Source organism: Musca autumnalis, unplaced genomic scaffold (genome assembly GCF_047663935.1).
Source record: "Musca autumnalis isolate F117 unplaced genomic scaffold, ASM4766393v1 scaffold_1, whole genome shotgun sequence".
Taxonomy (NCBI): domain Eukaryota; kingdom Metazoa; phylum Arthropoda; class Insecta; order Diptera; family Muscidae; genus Musca; species Musca autumnalis.
Window position 1 is genome coordinate 323568418 of NW_027411644.1, and position 6898 is coordinate 323575315.

Here is a 6898-nt window from a genome sequence, read left to right on the forward strand (position 1 = left end):
TATGTATGTATCCACATCCCCATTTGTTTCCATACAAACTAGAAGGTGGGACCAGAGCTCCGATTTACTTGCGAGTGAAAATTTTGGGGGGTGTGGTAATTTTTTCTCGGTACAGTTTTTTTGGTGAGAGTGGAGCAGATTTATTTGAGGTTGGCGTAACTTTTTGTTTGGTGGTGGGAAAAAGGCAAGTTGCCTCCCTCAATTTGTCCAAATTCGAGAAGAGTTTCACTCGCGAGTGAAATTCGAGCGAATTCGAGCGAGTATTCTGAGCTCTGGGTGGGACAAATGCAAATTTGTAAATTGGCAAAAATTGTATAATCCCAGCAAAATTTGAAGGAAGGGGTTCCAAGCAATGACGTGATTTCCTGGCATCTTTTGCATTGGTTCAAACGAAGTCGTGAAAGATCCGATTTTTTCATTAGCATTTGAACCAATGCAAAGGAAGTCGTAAAAGATCCGATCTTTTCATCAGCATTTGAACCCATTCCATCGATCCAATAGAGATGAATTTTGTGTTTTTATTTATACACATTTTTCTAAAAATATAAGATTAATTATTTACAATAGGCTTGAACGTTGTTAAAACTCTCGTCGTAATGATAATGTCATTGCAAAGGGTTGGTGAAAATGAGATGCCAAAGCATTGGTGGAAATGACATGCCAAAGCATTGGTGATAATGACATGTCAAAGCATTGGTGTAAATGACATGCTTTGGATTAGAGATGGGCGCGTGCCTAAAAAATTAGGCACGAACATGCACGAACACGGACCAAAATTTTTATGCACTTTCACGCACAAACACTCCGTTTTTCGAGAAGGCACGAACACGCACACTCACGCACGAAATTAAAGAAAAGATATATCGACATAGTTGTACATTTATTTGTTCAAAAAATGCATATGTTCTAAAATATACATATTGCAAAATTACTTATAAACAAACATTTACATATTCCCAGCAAAAATCCTCATTACAAACCTCCTTTCCCACCCATTATTTTAACAAGGGCATGTCGCGCGAAATATCTGGTTATTTTGTAACCACTGAAATAAGTAGTCAGAATCTACTCAGTATCTACTTATTTCAGTGGTTACCATCTACCTATTTCAGTGGTTACAAAATAACCAGATATTTCGAGCGACATGCCCTTGTTAAAATAATGGGTGGGAAAGGAGGTTTGTAATGAGGATTTTTGCTGGGTTCTTATTTAAAAACATTATTTTGTCCAAGTTAGAGCTCAAAAGTCTAGTTAGTCCTTTCGTTAAGAATATTTCCAGATGTGGAAAAAATCTCTCGCTCGTTGCTGAGCTGACGGGTATAGCCAAAATTTTCCTGGCTAATTGTTTTAAATATTTTAGTTTCGACTGTTTCCAAAAGTTTAAAACATAAGTCTGGCTAGATATGGCACTCGCTAAATATGTATCAATTTCTGTATCCATTGGAGACTTTTCAATTTTTCGTCATGCTGTCAATCATAATATATGCTGTGTTCTTATATCAATTTGTTATTTGGCTCAGAGTGTTTAAAATATTTTACAAGCTTTTTTGAGCAGTCAATCAGTTTTCCCAATTCGGGAAGAGGGTGGGTGTTTTACAATAACATCATCCATAACTTAGTTCAAATTGTGACAAGATATACGTTTAAATCTTTTAAGAGCCGAAATAACGTAGAAACCATTGTCGGTTACAAATACAAAATTCCCCGACTTGTCAATATCAAATTTAGCAATATAAATAATAATATATTGCGTTAACCCGCTGAGTTGTTTTTGTATTTGCTTCTCTCTCATGAACAAAACAAATGGCAAACAAACATCATATTTTTTTTTACTCATACTCTGGGCTCTCCATAACAAAACGGCAAAAAGTACCAGACTACAAAAACAAAGAAAATAAATTTGGGAAAACTACAGTTGGTGAATGTTTTGGTCGGTTTTACATTCTTGTTCGATTTTCTTGTTTAGTATGGTCTCTTGCACGACTTTTAAAGGAAGCCCAAAAATTTAGCACGATCGTGACACATAGTGCAGTTCGTGTTTAGTCGTGTCGTGCAAAATCGTGTCGAACAAAAAAACACGATCACGCACGGCCAAAAATTTATTCCGGCACGACACGCACAAACACGGCGATTTTCGGGAAGACACGAACACACACTACTCACGGCACGATACGCGCCCACCTCTACTTTGGATCCAAAAATGAATAGCATCTTTTGGGGTCCACGCCCATATAAAATTCATCGATGAAGATGCTAAAAAGATGACATACCAGATCACTTGCACCCATGATTGAATGGCATCTTTGGCATCGAACATTTTGCTGGGATGCTTTCGATTCAATATGCACTGCATTCATAGCTTTGTAAAATCTTTTCATAATTCAAAAATGATACATTGTAAAAGTAATGCGGACTTTCAATATGTCAAACATATTCCCACTTTTAAGTCTAATTGGAATAAAGAATATATTTATGACCAATACGAATACTTCTTAAAGGATATAAAACTAGTTTAAAATAAATATGTGGGAAGATTTCGTGTATCTAGGCAGCTGAGAGATGAACAAACAGTGTAAACCAGAACTTTCTATAGAATTGTGCACTCCGTATTTACTGTTCATAAATTTCGAGACCATGAGACCCAGAATAAGAGCGACGTAAAAGGATGCTGAAGGATTTCAAAATCCTTGCTTTATTCCAGCGTTTGTGTGAAACGATTGGCTTATGTACCGTTGTGAAGATCCGATAGTTCTGCATCATTTAACGTCGCTCTGTTCACAATTGCACTGAGTAAAATACATGGTACAATCATTACAAGTTAGGGCATAGCAACCAGTTGATTCCAATTATTTTCATTTGGGCCGGTTATTCTTTTAAATTTGTATATGGGTCATTATTACATGTGTTCTTTTACTATCTGATGGATTTGAAAATGCAAAATAAACTAATTTGGAGGCATTAAAAATATAATTTTCACATTGAAAGTTAATGACAAGAAGCTCCTCATTGATATTCAATCATCACTTTTAACTTTAAGTTAACCGGAACGCTATAAATCTGTTCGGTAAATCCAAACTATAACAAAAGAAGACTCATAATAATGGGGGTATGTGTGTGTATTATTTTGAAAAACATGACAAAAATATTTTCCCCCCATACCATTGCTATCGCAAACGATTCGTTTTCGAATATTTTTCGATAGTTTTGCGGATATTATGTTCGAAAACGACACACGAGAACGAATTGAAAACGATTCATTCGTCGCTCAGTTTGTGGCAGGAAAACCTTCGAATTCGAATGTCGTTAATAATATTATTAGCGAATGAAAGATGATAGTTTTTACGATAGACCGAAAAAGCATTTTTGGCGGAGTTTCGATTTTATGACATGTTTAACTTTATCTGACGTTTCTTGATTTTTCTATTATGTACCCTTTTCTTCTTTGTAATGTTTGCGATTCAATGCGTGTAACAGTTTATAAACATTGTTGTCTTGTATTTGTACCCAAGCTATATGTTGTGTTTATCATCACTTCTTGTTAATATTATATCGAAAATATTTGAAAAAAGCAAATGGGAATTTTTCACGAACTACATAAAATTATTTTTTAAAACGTAAAAAATTCCCGAAGTAAAAAATGTTTCTCGAAACAATTTTTCTTGTAAGAAAAAACATTCGCAAATGTTCGAAAATGATATAGTTTTTAAACTTTTGACCAACAAAAGAACAACGTGCTTGTGTACACCCGAAAAACATTTGCCAATCCTTCGACAGTGATATCGTTTTCGAAAGTTGTGCCGGACATTCGAATAATATCCGCACTTGGTATGGGGGGTTATTATTTTATTTTGTGAGTATTGACTTTGTGTTTGCTTAAAACCAACAGTCTTTCGACTGTAATTTTTCATGAATTTTTATCACAGAAACTACCAATATTTTTAAGTATTTCTTTCTTTTATCTGAAAGAGCATATACCCTCAGCCTGTGTACAATGAAACAAAAAAACGTATGTATTTAGGTGGTTTTAAAAATTTTGGGCGTTTGAACCGAAAAAAATTTTGATTAGCATTAAAAATCAAAAGTTTTGCGGAGGAGATACTAAAAGGAATGGATCGACATTGACCATTACGGAAGTGGATCTCCAGCCCCTACATATGGTGCCTATGGGGTTTTTACACCTTTCGGGCTGTTTTCTCAAGAAGTATGGACTTGCCCCTGAAATAAACTTTTACCATCGTAATTGAGGCAGCAAATGCAAGGTGTTTCAATAAAAATCAAGGAGACTCGATATCAGGTCATGGTAGAACAAATACAAGGTAAAGTTAATACTACAACAAATACAACTCGAACAACAACCACAAAGGAATTTGTTTTTGTTTGTAAACCTTAGTGTCAACGTAAATGTAAACAAAACAAGGAAATGTCTATAAATTATTGGAATTTAAAAAACTAATAATTTTTCACATTTGATTGAATATTTTGGAAAACATGAATGAAAACTCGTTGGATTTTCAATTTGAATGTTTCCATATCATTCCATTAAATGCATAATTTCTCGCAGAAAGTAGAATACTTGCAAAAATGTTTCGGGTCGCTGGTAATTCATTGAAAAAAGAGAAGATGTTTCAATCATTTGCTTTTGAAAACAAAAAAGCACATGTTTATTAGGGCTTTATTCTTTTCAAGTTTAAGAAAATACCACACATATTAACAAATATTGTACCGCCTCTATAAGCGGTGTTTTAGTGTGCGGCATGTCGTTCGGACCTGGAGGAGGTTACATGTCAATGATATGAACCCGTCTTTATGGGAAATAGTTTTTTTTTCTGATGAATAAATTTGTTCTTCAAAAATATATATCCCTAATATACATCGAACATAGAAATAAATACATAAAATGTCGAATGGAATTTGACACTAACACTACAACCCAGTTCAGTCAGCTGGGTATTGCTGCTACCTTTTCTTGTTCTACCATGATATCAGGTCTTAAAGTGAAATTATCCGAAATTGTGTGTGGGAGGTACCGGATGGAGTGAACAAATATAGTCCATATTTGAACCTGATTTATATCTGGTAGATATATTAGAATGTGTAAAGTATGGACCAATTCGGCCACTCCCTTCAAGAGTTACCGCACGAAAAATTTTTCCGAACATTTTTGAAATTTTGTGGGGGAGGTACCTGAAGAAGTGAACCGATATGGCTTATCTTCGAACATAAACTATGGTTGGACAAAATATTATTAAGACCAAATGTTGGACCGAATTTGCAGATCCGTTATAGAGTTATCTTGCGCTTCAACCACCTCATACGGGGTCATAGGGGTGTTTTTGCAACATTCATGCTATTTTCTCAGGAAGTATGAATACAAGTTGCTAAAACAAAAATCATAGCGATTTGAGAGATGACCCTAAACTGAACTTTTCCGAAATTTTGTATTGGAGGTACCCGAAGGAGTGTACCGATTGAGTCCATATTGAAACCTTATCTAAGTCTGGTACACATTTCAGGATGTGCAGAGTACGGACCAAATCGGTTACTGTTTTCAAGAGTTATCGTGCGCACAAAATTTCCGAACATTTTCGAAATTTTGTGTGGGAGGTATCGGAAGGAGTGGACCGATATAGCCCATCTTCGAACTAAAACTAAGTTTGGGCAAAATATTACGAAAGCCAAAAATTGAACCGAATCGGTTTATCCGTTCGAGAGTTATCGTGCGCTCCAGCCAGACAGACGGACGGACATTGCTCAATCGACTCCAAATTGTCTGAAACACATTTCGTCCAAACATACTTTGGGTCTAAAACCATTATTTCGATGAGACACATTTTGCCCGTATGAAAGTGTATATCGGCCTTTTTGTAGAAAATTTACTTCTGTTGAAACTGAGGTATGGGGTATTGTATCTCGCGAATTGTTGTAATATACCATAACTTTTGAACGCATTTAGGTAAAATAAACTGTTTTAGCACGATTCACCGATGGATTTCTTAAAATTATAATTTGAGCGGAAGCTGTGGTCATATTAATGTAAAAAAATAGAAAAAATCGTTGAAGGAAACGAGTTTTTTTAAGTCAATTTTCAATTAGTGGCTGTACAATACAATGTAGAGTATAATGTTCAAAGAAGAAGTTAAAGAATACACTTCAGAGATGAAGTTTGTAATGTATGATTTTTTAATATAACCACCGCATCAATCTCAAACGGATGCTGACATTTTGAGGACTGAAAAATTGGGTTTTTTGAATTTTTGCTCTAATCGGAACGCGCAACTGTACTCGTTTAAAACCCGATTATGAGATTGTAGTACTCGCGATTACGCATTTTTTGATGTATAACTCGGGCGTGTAGCCTTCAAAGGTTCACAACAATCTCAGCTTAAAATCGAAATTTTTGTGCGTATTTTTTTTTAAAAAAACAGTTTTTTGGATTCCAAACTTACAAATGCCTTTCGATTTCAGTGGAAACCCGCGTGAATTTAGTTTTTTTACGTTCTGAATCTAACAAGCCTTTGCGCGTCTAAATCCATCCACTAGATCGGCGGATATGATACCCCTCAAATTTCGAAAATATGCAAAAAATATTTTTGAAAATATCGCGTATTTCGACGCGTTTTAGATGTGTTATTCCTACTTAGATAAATAGAGCGAAACGCATATTTAAAATGTGCGAAAACAGATATTGAAAAACGTTGGCGAATCCGGAGATTTAATAGTTTTTTTCTAAAAACTGAGTGTGATACTACATCCACGGTTCTTGATGGATCGCATTGAAATGACATAGGATGATGTGTTTTTTAATGGTGATCATTGAAATCGGATGCGCATAAAATGCAAATGTACTTCGTGGAAATTATGGGCTTTTTACTGTTTTTTGCACCCTAACATGCAACTG